The sequence below is a fragment of the Rana temporaria genome, chromosome 1, assembly GCF_905171775.1.
Source record: "Rana temporaria chromosome 1, aRanTem1.1, whole genome shotgun sequence".
Taxonomy (NCBI): Eukaryota; Metazoa; Chordata; class Amphibia; order Anura; family Ranidae; genus Rana; species Rana temporaria.
Window position 1 is genome coordinate 511591357 of NC_053489.1, and position 12590 is coordinate 511603946.

General features: G+C 42.9%; 1 protein-coding gene across 1 annotated transcript in view; it reads right to left on the minus strand.

Annotated features, from left to right (window-relative positions):
- MAML3 (mastermind like transcriptional coactivator 3) overlaps nt 1-12590 on the minus strand; it is a 483799-nt gene that overhangs the window by 179282 nt on the left and 291927 nt on the right. The window lies entirely within an intron of this gene.

Here is a 12590-nt window from a genome sequence, read left to right on the forward strand (position 1 = left end):
TCTTTTCAAGATTGATAAAAAAAAAAAATAAGAAGAAGGACCAAATCCTACTTATTACTGGATGCATGGCCATTGAGTAAATATGAGATTAGTTTATTGTTTCAATGAGGGAATCACATTATGTACAATCAACTAAATTCTAGCCCTTGAACATTTTTGTCTATGGCCCCAAAATAAAGCCTCTGTTCACATTTGTGCACCTTGGCAACGCTTACAAAATTACACACATTCCGACAGTGCACAGAACCCCATGCCCTTCTTGCAGGTACGCGGCAGTGTCGCCATTCATTATTAATGGCACCTCAATGCTCCCTACTAACGCATGTGTGTTGTAGTCTGCTACAGTGCATGGGAAAAAAGTATTGTGCATTTTGGTGGAGCGTGTTTTTAAAAAAAGGTTCATTGGTGTGATCACCGCATATTGGGAAGACCGTTAAAATGAATTTACTGCTCAAATGTGTCACACCTTAAAGCGGGAGTTCACCCAATTACGTTTTTTTTTTCTCTTTTCCCCTTAGATTCCTGCTCGTTTTGTCTAGGGGAATCGGCTAGTTGTTTTAAAATATGAGCCGTACTTACCGTTTTCGAGATGCATCTTCTTCCGTCGCTTCCGGGTATGGGTCTTCGGGAGCGGGCGTTCCTTCTTGATTGACAGTCTTCCGAGAGACTTCCGACGGTCGCATCCATCGCGTCACTAGTAGCCGAAAGAAGCCGAACGTCGGTGCGGCTCTATACTGCGCCTGCGCACCGACGTTCGGCTTCTTTCGGAAAATCGTGACGCGATGAATGCGACCGTCGGAAGCCTCTCGGAAGACTGTCAATCAAAATAGGAACGCCCAGTCCCGCAGCCCATACCCGGAAGCGGCGGAGAAGATGCATCTCGTAAACGGTAAGTACGGCTCATATTTTAAAACAACTAGCCGATTCCCCTAGACAAAACGAGCATCCATCTAAGGGGAAAAATAGTTATGTATGGGTGAACCTCCGCTTTAAAGCGCACAGGCACAAGTGTGAACCCCCCGGCTAGAAATGTAATCTAAAAAAAATTCTGAGGCACGTATTTTTTTTCGTTAAAGCACTTTCTCGTCTCATAAAAAAGCACAACCATAACCCATAGACAAATAATTGTTTATAAAAAGGCAGTAGAAGCAAAAAACATTTTGTGAGCAGTGACATGCTTGTGTATAACGATTAGGAAAAGAGTACACATCCTCTTCTATACTGTCCATCAGCAGATCGGGGGGTTTGAATGGTAATTAAACACGCAGGCAGCACTCTGCCTTGTTGTGACAGACACATATCAGCAACATGACAGCAGCAGGTACAGGCTGATCAATATTCAGAGCACAGCTGTGCCAGCAGGTGTATACCTTTCTATTGTCATGTACATTACAGGAACATCTCAAGGCTCCACTGCAGTCCATGTGCAAAGACTCATGTTTCCTCTGTTCAAGGTGTAGGTGTATGTAATTAGGTAGAACATACGGCAAAAGAACATCACCCAACTCTGTACAGAAAAGAGTGATAAAGATATTTTACATAAAGCTGTTATTTATTGTGATCTGAGATATCTCCATGTACAGATTATAAAATATAAATCTACTGCTTATTGTCTTCCGAAAATTAAATACAAATATTGTGTGAAATAAGGGGATCACCTTGTTTTTTGTTTAAAAGCTTTCCATAGTGTAGTAACAGAGTATCCATCTACCCCGTTTTCCAACAGCAACCCTATTTTTTTCAGAAACAAGAATAACAATTGTTTAATTTTCTCTAATATCACATATTCTGCAGAAGATGACATGTCAGATCTGAAATTCACATTTTGTTATCCTTAAAAGAGAATTCTACTTTTTGCAAAAATATAACAATCATAAATTCACCCATTTTGCAAAAATGGAAAAATGTGCATTTATTATTTATTTTGCATTTGAGCCAGCAAAGCTTTGCACCCACAATCAAGTGGATCGTGGGTGTAATGATCTGGCCCTGCAGACTCTTCCTCCAACCCCTGGGCTATGGAGCTGGATGTAACATCAATAGACTCCAAGTATGGTGATGTCATTGCAGTTGTGCTCCGTATAGAACTACAGTTCCTCTGCTGCAGTGGCAGATGGGACCGGTAACATATTCGTTCACAACTTTCTGTGAATGACGATGCAGCTGTGCAGACAGAGACACACACAGCCGATAACATTTCAATTTTTTCAGGATACTGAAGAGAGAAGAACCCAGCAATCTTGTAAAGGTAGGGGGTCAGGCAGTTTGGGGGTGGGAATTTGAGTATGTTGACCATGGTTCATGTTACACCGCAGATATGGGTGTAATATGAACCATGGTCAGAAGGGCAGAGTTATCTTTTAACTTCTGTATGTGACCATGCTATATTGGACTTACTGAAGTCATATTTTAACAATGGCTGCCTACTGTAGTAGAGCTGTTTATATTTTAGTATTAACAATTTATATAGTATTAACATCTTCTACCCCTCTCTACAAGGTAACAAAAACAAAAGGGGGGATTCGTCCCCTTCCATCTGGGTAGATCGGATCAGAAGGCCCATAGAGTAGAGTGAACATGGACCTGTCATCCGCTCATTCGCCTACTCCGCTCATTGTGGCCCGCGACTGGTTACCAAGTCGCTTAATGTAGGGCTTGTGAGTCCAGAGGAACCATACAACCAAGAAGGTCTCGTACAAACAGAAGACATCTATACATCCACACTTCTAGCACAAAACCCAAAAACCAGGAACTCTGTTTCTGCTTATTGGTAAATTGACAGAGTCATGCAAATCATTGTTTTTCCCCTTTTAGCCATCAGGCTTCTTAGCCTTCATGAGTGCAAGATGTGGTTTTATTGGCTCTATGGTGAACAGATCATAAAAAAAGAAAAGATCATACAGAAATTATTGAACATGCTTAAAAATCTCTGTGACTGATACTGAGGAATTTCGTCATACATACTCATATTACTAGTGTTGTTGGTAGTACAGTATATGCTGAAATTTCAACCAGCTTTTCATCAAAAGGATTGAATGCATCAAGATAACCTACTACCAATGGTTTACGTATAACTGCATGATTGGGATTTTGTTGTGTGTGGTTGTGCTGATCAAGTTGATCATTTTGCTATTGAAAGCTAGTTAAAGGGGGTTGCAAATTGGAAGATAACTGTTGTGTGTATAGTCAGCAGGTGACCTTTTTGCCTTTTAGTTTTCTAAAATTAGATCAGCAATGGCTCAGGCCTAACCTACATATTTTGTCTATTTCTTTATAACAAGGCATGAAAAGATCCTATATAATACTTAACAGTAAGACAACTGACATCAAAGTGGTGTTGTGTCTCAAATAATAGATGTTATGTGCATTAAATGAATCCAGAGCTCCTATATAACACGTGTGCAATCTGTAACAAACGTAGTGGGCATCAAGTTGTTCAGTTACTAGAAATGTTCTTTTTCCATCATTAGGGCATGTTATCACAATGGGAAGATAACTGCCTACGGAGACAGTTCTCTTTAATATAGTCCTCAAGTACATCGGTAATAGGAAATCTTATTTGAAGAATGATTGTGATAGTTAGACCTGAATGAAAAACCAACTGGAAGGCTGAGAATTGAATTGTGTGTACTTGTATGGTCAATTTTTGTATCTGTAACCCAAATGTACATGTGCTGGGAGCTATAAGTAGTGTATGGAGGAGATAATCAACTGTTTATTTAACTGGTAAAAAACAGTGGGCCAGATCCTCAAACGAGATACGCCGTCGTATCTCTGTTTCTAACTATGCGACTGATTCTTAGAATCAGTTACGCATAGCTAGCCCTAAGATCCGACAGGTGTAATTGAATTACACTGTCGGATCTTAAGGATGCAATTCTAGCCGGCCGCTAGGTGGCGAGGCCATTGCGGCCGGCGTAGAATATGCAAATGAAGACTTACGGCGATCCCCGAACGGCCCGTCGATCTAAATCTACGTTGTTTCCGTCGAGTTACGTCGCGTAAAACTAGGGCTGAGTCCTATTTGACTAAGCCATGGTAAGTATGGCCGTCGTTCCCGCGTCAAAATTTAAACCTCAACGTCGTTTGCGTAAGACGTCCGTGAATGGCGCTGGACGCCATTTACGTTAACGTCTAAGCAAATGACGTCGGTGCGAAGTCAGTTAGCGCAATGCACGTCCGGCGCGGGAGCGCGCCTAATTTAAATGGGACTCGCCCCATTCGATTGGGCACGCCTTGCGCCGGACGGATTTAAGTTACACCGCTGCAAATTTCCAGGTAAGTGCTTTGTGGATCGGGCACTAACTTGGGAAATTTGCGGCGGTGTAACTTAAATGGGAAAAGTTAAGTTGCGCCGCCTGGCTGTGGATCTGGCCCAGTGAAGGTACATGTAGCGCAGTGGTGCAAGGAACAAAATAGTATAGCCAAAATATACAATAAAACTAAAAATATGCATGTCCAGCATTAGTATATACTCTGCAAGATTTTTCTGACAATGACTTTGGGTTACCTGATGAATTTATGACTGGTAAGTGAAAGGAATGTGCTCTAAGCTTTCATTTAATAGTATTTCATAAGTTAGCTTGATTATATTTTTTCTGGGCTTAGCATCAGATATATTTTTCATGTTAAAGAATACCTAAAGGCAAAACTTGTTTTGTGTTTCGGATAGAGTGGAGAGGGTATAGAACCCCTGCCAGGATTTTATTCCTGTCTGTGCCCCCATTAAGGAGATTTATCCTCTTTATTTGTCCTGTTCACTAATATCACAGGAAAGGAAATCTAAAATGTTGTGTTGTCACCAGAAGAATAGAGGAGAAATGGGGACACTAGTTCTGGTGACCCTGGTGACAACCAGATCATATGAAAAGGAAGGGAAATCTCTCCAATGGGACACAGCTGGCAAAAATAAACTAACAAGGGTTATAGGGGAAAGAAAGGTTACCGCTCCAGGTGGGTCTGCTGGACAATCAATGGCTGCTCGGGAGACCAGGAGTGCCGGCAATGCACGTGGCAAAATGTAAAAGCTGAAAGGACAGACAGCCGCACTTCCAAAAAAAACCTTGGGTTGTGTTTATTAAAAACCGTGGATGGAAAATACACTACAAATAACAGCAAAGGGTGGGATACAGCCTACGTGTTTCGCACTGCGATCAGTGCTTAGTCATGGCTGTTTTTTTTGGAAGTGCGGCTATCCATCCTTTCAGCTTCTACATTTTAACAGGGGTAATACCTATATTTTACTCAAAATGAAAAAAAATAGCTTTTAGTCCTACTTCAAGTGCATTTATCTTTGTTCAGGTAATATCCACGGCCAGCATCTACCTCCAAGACTGAAGTCCAAGTCCATAAATTACAATCATGTCAAATTTACAAATGTCTGACACATCAGACCCCTGCTGCCGTATGTAAGCTTGTGACTTACTATAAAGTTACAATGTTCCAGTCTGATCACTAAATGAGAGACCAAGAAAATGCTTCTTCCTGTCAGCAGCGGACTAACGATGTCATCTCAGCCCGGGCAAAGTGACATCACTGATTTTTAAAGCTGAAGGCACATCTTTTTTTTATTATAGTGTTGCCATTAAAGCGGGGGTTCACCCTCAGAGGGCACTTTTTCCCCTTAGATTCCTGCTCGTTTTCTCTAGGGGAATCGGCTATTTGTATTAAAATATGTGCTGTACTTACCCGTTTACGAGATGCATCTTCTTCCGTCGCTTCCGGGTATGGGCTGCGGGAATGGGCGTTCCTTCTTGATTGACAGTCTTCCGAGAGGCTTCCGACGGTCGCATCCATCGCGTCACGATTTTCCGAAAGAAGCCGAACGTCGGTGCGCAGGCGCAGTATAGAGCCGCACCGACGTTCGGCTTCTTTCGGCTACGAGTGACGCGATGGATGCGACCGTCGGAAGCCTCTCGGAAGACTGTCAATCAGGAAGGAACGCCCGCTCCCGAAGACCCATACCCGGAAGCGACGGAAGAAGATGCAGCTCGAAAACGGGTAAGTACTGCTCATATTTTAATACAAATAGCCGATTCCCCTAGACCGAACGAGCAGGAATCTAAGGGGAGAATTTTTTTTTTTTTATAAATGGGTGAACTCCCGCTTTAACTGTGACATATCAGCAATTTATTCATACACTACGCACATACATTTAATAAAAGATGCACTTCAATGTTATATATCCTAAAAAATATTTGTCGATTACCGTATATTGCTACTGATGTTATTTTTACAAAACATCAGGTCAAACTAATTAAAATAATAATAACAATAATAAAATAGCAATTGGTTAAACCAATTCTCTTTGACAGATGATTTTTCCCATATTGAAAACCTAACATTGGTGGACTGATGTCCAGAATATTGTTTACTTATTTTTTGAGCCCTGCAAGTCATGTTAGTGATTCATAGAACAGCTTGTAATGAGATTGTGCAGTGTAAACTGGCTGCACAGCTCATAAGACCTCCTGTAAGCACAGGAAGAAATCCGATTTCTCCATCCTGCTGTGTACCTGACAGTCCTAAAGATAATGGAAGAGGATAGAGATAGGGAACACGATATTGCTCTTTATCAGATGGACAGAGATTGCAAGTAACCCTGGGTCACAAGTGTGCTTTCCAGCCATTTATCTTCTTTTATACCTTAGCTTTGTTCTGTGATGACTGAACCTGGCTGCAGAGGTAATGGAGAGCAAAAGACGTATGTGTGTGTCTATGCATGAAATAAATATACTGTATCTTATAGTTATTAAGGACAATACAAATAGTAAAATGCTGTTTTTGTTCCCATTATAGATTCAGGTTAAAATACAGATTTAATGGTCAAAATAATAACAAAAGGATATATGTTAGGTTAATTAATTAGAGGAATATTTTTTTGAGAATTTAATACATTTTTGTTAGTAAGAAAAACAAATTTTTGTAGAACAATTACACCCCGTGGACTTTATTGGAGATAGCACATGGCAAAAATTGGCACGTGCACTCCCGTGATGCCACCAGCAATATGGCATCAGTTTCCCAGGAACGCACGGTAGTGAACAAACTCTGAGGTCGCTACATCAAAACCATGCAAAAAAATCTGCAATTTCCCATGCATGTACAGTAGAAAAATGCCATGAACAATACAAAGGTGATTTACTATGCATGCTCGGTAGCAACCAATATGCAATAACCAACTTAAAGGGGTTGTAAAGGTTTGTTTTTTTATTTTCTAAATAGGTTCCTTTAAGCTAGTGCATTGTTGGTTCACTTACCTTTTCCTTCGATTTCCCTTCTAAATGTTTTTTTTTCTTTGTCTGAATTTCTCACTTCCTGTTTCTCCTCAGTAAGCTTACCCCCATTATCCGAGCTGTTCTGGCTGGGGGTTAGTCAGTGTGCTTACCCCTTCCCTTGGGACTACATCCCTGTGGGGAGACGCTGTGTTCTCCCCGCAGGGATGCAATCCAAAGGGAGGGGGCAAGCACACTGACTAACCCCCAGCCAGAACGAGATATCGAAGGAAAAGGCAAGTGAACCAACAATGCACTAGCTTCAAGGAAACTATTTAGAAAATATAAAACAAACTTTTACAATCCCTTTAATTTCTGTGCCTGAGAAATCATCACCATACTGATGTCTTCACAAATCATTATGCATGTGTTTGGGTGCAGGAAAAGTGGACAATCTGTAATATAGCGCCAAGATGCCACATATGCATGGTAGCAATTGGTCACCAAATGCACTGGGAGACAGATAACAGTGTTGCAGCAGGGTTAATGGCCTTAAACAATGAGGAAATAAATGGACCAGAAATATACTTAGGGCGCTCTTCCCATAAACCATGGAATAGCTCTTTAAATTTCCCTCAGACTCATAGAGGTTTGGCAACCTCTGATGAAGTTCCGCCCCGGAGCCTGCTGGAGCCTGCCCTGTAACTTCATCACAATACACTGGACCAGTCCTTGCCAAACAGCTGGGGGTCTGAGGGGAATTAAAATAGCTACCGTGTTTCCCCGAAAATAAGACGTACTCCGAAAAAAAGGCCGTAGCGGGATTTCGACGCAAGATCGAAATATAAGACACCCCTCCGAAAATAAGACGTAGTGATGGCGTGTCGAATCCCCGATAATAAGACGTAGCGATAGCGTGTCGAATCCCCCGAAAATAAGACGTAGCAATGGGCGTGTCGTATGCGGCGCGGAGCGGTAAACAACACGTGATACGGTAGTACTGTACTGGTGCGGAGCTCAGAGCTGTAAAGAAGTGAGGAGAAGCTCTGTACCACCTCTCTCACCCCACACAAACACCAGGGGATAGGGGGAAAAGCTGCTACTGAGCCCAAAGAGATCACCCCAGCTCCACTGTGCTCCACTCTCAGTCTACAGGTGGACAGAGGAAATTCCAAGAAGCGCAAGTGTGGTTCAGGTAGGCAACCTTTATTTTCTGAGCTGGAAGACATGATTAGTGAATGGGTTGCTGACAGGAGAGCAAAGGCTTTGGTTGTGCGCAGGGCTGATATTCAAACATTTGCCCGTGAAATGGCACCACAATTCGACATATAAGACACCCCCCGAAAATAAGCCATAGTGTGATTTTTTGAGGGAAAAAAAATATAAGACGGTGTCTTATTTTCGGGGGAAACACGGTATTATGTGGATTATGGTGACAGCCCCCTAAGCCTAATGCCGCATACACGCGATCGGTTCGTCTGATGAAAACGGTTCGATGGACCGTTTTCATCGGACGAACCGATCGTGTGTGGGCCCCATCGTTTTTTTTCCCATCGGTGAAAAAACTTAGAACCTATTTTAAAATTATCTGATGGTTAAAAAACTGATAGAAAAAAACGACCGTCTGTGGGCAAGTCCATCGGTTAAAAATCCATGCATGCTCAGAATCAAGTCAACGCATGCTCGGAAGCATTGAACTTAATTTTTCTCAGCACGTCGTAGTGTTTTACGTCACCGTGTTGGACACAAACAGATTTTTAACTGATGGTGTGTAGGCAAGACTGATGAAAGTCAGCTTCATCGGATATCTGATGAAAAAATCCATCGGTCCGTTTTCATCGGATGAACCGATTGTGTGTATAGGGCATAAGTAAGTTATCAAGCCTGGATTCCTGCAGAGAATAAGGATTATGTCTGTATGGTACATCTAAGGCCCCGTACTCACGACCAAACATGTCTGCTGAAACTGGTCCGCGGGCCAGTTTCAGCAGACATGTTTGGTCGTGTGTGGGCGCGAGCGGGCCGAATTCCAGCAAACATTTGCCCGCCGGGCCTTTTCCCAGCGGACAAATATTCCTGGACTTGTTTTAAAACAGTCCGCTGGAATCCTGCCCGCTCGGACATGTACGGTCGTCAGTACAGACCTACCGTACATGTCCAGGCGCCCGCCGTCCCTCGCATGCGTCGAATGACTTCGACGCATGCGTGGAAGCATTTTAAAGGCGGGCCGCCCACGTCTCTGCGTCATTGTCGCGGCGACACCGCGTCATCGACGCGGCGACACCGCGGACACGCCCCGCGTATTGTTTACGCGCGGACTTCTGTACGATGGTGTGTACAACCATCGTACAGAAGCCCTCTGGCAGACATGTATGGTGAAAACGGTCCGACGGACCGCTTTCACCATACATGTTTGTTCGTGTGTACCCGGCCTTAAAGTTCTCCATAAGACATGTCTAGAACTCCTATAATCTAGAGGTCTATAAATTGGTGAGTAATATACATAAAAGAACACGGATGGAAGTGGTGTGTTTGGAGAAGGCTGTCTTTATCACAGTTTTCAATGTTGGAGAGGAGTGATTTACACAACATCATAATTTTCTGCACTAAATATATTGTTGATTCTTTGTTAGGAAACTGATCTTGTTACATTGGAAGAGTGCATCTGCCCCGGACATTCAAATGTTGTATCGTATGGTGAATAAGGTCTTACCCATATTTAAGTGCATATATAAGGCAGGGCCTGCCCCAAAAAGTTTAACAAGATCTGGCAACCCTGACTTGATATTGCGGACTCTTTCTGGAAGGATACCCCACTCTCTCAGCCATAAGGGGTTATGGGCGGGGGGTTCTGGGTGGTTCTGGTGATCGCTGGGTGGTTGGGGTGTGGACAGTCTGGGTGTGGGGGTGGGGAGGCTGCTAGAAGGTCTGGATGGATGCATGAGTGTGCGTGGGTGTGTGTGAATGTGTAGAGGGATTTGTTCTGTATCTAACGGGTAGTTCCACTATTCGTTGGGTATCTACGATAGGAGGCCAAGTGTGGTCCACGTGGGATACCCTGGAGCAACTGTTGTTATTGTTCCTCCGTTGAGGGACCGGGGTACTTATTCTGAGGGAGGGGAGTATTGTTGATTGATATGGGCTGGTTGAATTCTATGCCATATTATGCCGATGTTGTAACAATTACTGTGCCTTTTTTTTTTTTTGATGACTGTAATTGCAGAAAACTAATAAACAAAGTTTAAAAAATATATATATATATATTGTTGATTGTGACATGCATTTATTATTTGAATTTTTGGACTCACAAATGAATTACACTGGATAGTGAAATACCAATAGTGCCTTGAAAAAGTATTCATACCCCTTGAAATTTTCCACATTTTGTCATGTTACAACCAAAAATGTAAATGTATTTTATTGGGATTTTATGTGATAGACCAACACAAAGTCAAAGTGGCACATAATTTTGAAGTGGAAGGAAAATGATAAATGCTCTCACCACTGCCAATATAACACCCTTGCTGCCACCAACACTCCTACAATACCCTCCTGCATTCTCTAGCCCCAGGCTTGTCACAACACTACCTTCCCACTTACACCACAGCTCCTGCACCCCTACTTACCCTTCATAGTGCCCAATCCACATCATCTCCTTCCTGTTCTTACCACCACACCTGCATCAACCCTGCACCACCATGCCTACCTACTGCCCCTGTTTTTTACACACCCACTTGCACACACCCTCATTCCAATCCAACTCTCTTCCTCCCCAGCTTTCAACATCATACCTATACTGTATCCTACACTCACCTTCATGCCTACACACCATCCTTCCTGCTTTAAATACCACATCATGGCATCTGATCCACATCCTCCATTCTTGCCCTCTTTACAAAATGTGTGCAAGTCACTGGTTCCCTTTCAACATCTATTCTCACCACTACACTTGCACCACCCACTAGCCATTGCATCTGACCCCCCCCCCCCATTCCTCCACTACTGCTCTTGTATGCTGATTCCCCCATGACCACATCTGCATACTTCCCCACTGACAGCACCGTTCTTCTCACCCATCACTCTCAATACTGTGCCTGCATCCACCATAACAACCTTGCTCTGACCATCACACTGGTCTATAAATAAATAAATATATATATATATATATATATATATATATATATATTATATATTTAAGTGAGCAAATAGTTGCATCATGTGAAATTTTGGTCATTGTGCTTATTGCAAGAAAATCTAATTATAATAGAACAAAAAACACCTAGGTTTATTTTCATTTGATAAAGATGCTGCACATATGTGCACAACCTACATAGCATATTACATCAAGATGTTCTAGGAACAAGAAAAGCAAGTAAAATGTAGCACCATATAGTGAATAGTTAAGAACAGAGGGGGTTATCCACAAAGCCGCGGCGCAACGTAACTTTTCGGATTTAAGTTACTCCGCCGCAAAATTCCCAAGTTAGGTGCCGATCCACAAAGCACTTACCTGGAATTTTGCGGCGCTGTAACTTAAATCCGTCCGGCGCAAGGCGTTCCTATTCAAATGGGCGAGTCCCATTTAAATTAGGCGCGCTCCCGCGCCGGACGTACTGCGCATGCTCCGTCGGGTAAATTACCCGACGTGCATTGCGCTAACTGACGTCGCTCCGACGTCATTTGCTTAGACGTTAACGTAAATGGCGTCCAGCGCCATTCACGGACGTCTTACGCAAACGACGTAGAATTTAAAATTCGACGCGGGAACGACGGCCATACTTAACATGGCTTAAGACAACTAGGGCTTAGCCCTAGTTTTACGCGGCGGAACTCGACGTAAACGACGTAGATTTAGAGCGACGGGCCCGTCGGAGCGTTCGTGGATCGCCGTAACTGGTCATTTGCATATTCTACGCCGGCCGCAATGGCCTCGCCACCTAGCGGCCGGCCTAGAATTGCATCCTTAAGATCTGACAGTGTAATTCAATTACACATGTCGGATCTTCGTCCTAACTATGGGAAACTGAGTCTGTGGATCAGTTCCATAGTTAGGACCAGGGATACGACGGAGTAACAGCAGTTACTCCGCCGTATCTCTTTTGAGGATCTGGCCCAGAACTCCTACTTACACTGGTCTGTAAAACTACAATATAAATGTATCTCTAAAACATGCTGTACATATAAACAGATGCACAGTTACCTAAAAAAGAAGTGAGATTTGAACTGCTATTAGATTACTGTAGTTCCTGTGTGATTTATCAATCATTGGAATGGGCTCAAATCACGCTGGATCGCACCAAAAGTAGTGCATGTACTACATTTTAAAACATGGTACTATGTATTCCAGTGCAAGCAAACACACTACGTTTGCAATCT